Genomic DNA, 1,566 nt, shown 5'->3' on the forward strand with positions numbered 1-1,566 from the left:
CCCTAAATTTCGCGTCCACTCACCTCACCCCTCCCCCTATTTTCGCAATTAAGTAAAATATAATGAAGACCTTTGACAAAGTGTAGCAATATTTGCTTAATGATTATCAAAAGAAGATGGGGACATTGCGATTTATTTTCGAGATAATTTTTACCATCTGTATCGGCTTCCATTGCCATAAATTATGTTGTTCTGATTTAAGTGCGGGAAATACTCTTCCGTATAATGTATTAAGTCTGTAATAATTCCTTGTCAATTGGACCTTAATAGGCATTTCCACTGCCCATTACTCGATGTGCATCCAGTCTGCGTATGGGCAGGCGGGCTCTGTCGGCTTATCACTAGCTGACGGGCTGAAATCAGTAAAATCAGGTTGCGTTGGGTTCATGAGAATTCCACTATTCAGAATAGTATAAACTTTGCATGAAGTTAGGATGGAAATAATAGTAACGTGTTACCATGCCAGAAATCGATACCAAGAAGGAAAGTAAGCCCACATGACGAAGAGTTTGTCGCCCCACTGCCTAGGCATAGATGAATCATTGAGCCTTTACATAAGGCGAAGCAATCGAGTCGCTTGCTCGACCAAGAACGTAGCCAGGATTTTGTCAAAGAGTGAGCGGGGTGGAGGGGGGGGGGGGGGCGATTTGTTAAAGCACACACTCCGTCTTCAGGCCACGAGTGGCCTACCGGGACCATGTGAAGGCCGTGTCATCCTCAGTGGAGGATGCAGATAGAAAGGACATGGGGTCAGCACACCGCTCTCCCGGTCGGTATGATGGTATTCTTGACTGAAGCCGCTACTATTCGGTCGAGTAGCTCCTCAATTGGCATCACGAGGCTGAGTGCACCCCGAAAAATGGCAACAGCGCATGGCGGCCTGGATGGTCACCCATCCAAGTGCCGACCACGCCCGACAGCGCTTATCTTGGGTGATCTCATGGGAACCGGTGTATCCACTGCGGCAAGGCCGTTGCCATCGATTTGTTAAAGAGGATCTTAAAAAGGCTCATGTTTCTGATTCTATTCTGGAAACGAATTCATTTATTTATTTATTTTATGCACATATTATGCTTTCGGGAAACCTTCATACTAATATTATTTTGTCTATAAAAATTAATCAGGAAAAGCTTTCCTTAAAGAAGTATACCATATAATAAGAAATAACCAAATGCCCAATTAAATATTTCTTTCATAAAGTCAAGAACAACCGTCTTCAGTCACATCGTGATTTTATTTCAATGTACGATGCGTTTCGAGTCCTCGCGGTTTATCTTCAGGTGCTTTAACAGACTACCTCAATTTATATGCACTTATACACGTACGTATACAAGGTGAACATTAATAAAACGACAAACTGCAGCGATGGACGCTTAACTGGAAATGGAAGAAAAGAGGTCCTATGAACATGTCTCCGGAAATGGACGGTGTGCGTGCAATGACAACAAATCGTCCCGGAACACAGTACAGAGCTGCATCGCATCCACTCACAACAACTGTTCAGAGTGGTCTCCATGGGACTGCAGGTGATAGCGATAGTAGCGGTTGTCATCCAGGAAATACATA

At 43.9% G+C, this 1,566-nt stretch overlaps 1 pseudogene; it reads right to left on the reverse strand.

Moving 5' to 3' along the window:
• Nucleotides 1–860: 860 nt before the first annotated feature.
• LOC126189322 (5S ribosomal RNA) lies at nt 861–978 on the reverse strand (annotated as a pseudogene).
• Nucleotides 979–1,566: the final 588 nt, after the last annotated feature.

The sequence above is a fragment of the Schistocerca cancellata genome, chromosome 5, assembly GCF_023864275.1.
Source record: "Schistocerca cancellata isolate TAMUIC-IGC-003103 chromosome 5, iqSchCanc2.1, whole genome shotgun sequence".
In the NCBI taxonomy this organism is placed as follows: Eukaryota; Metazoa; Arthropoda; class Insecta; order Orthoptera; family Acrididae; genus Schistocerca; species Schistocerca cancellata.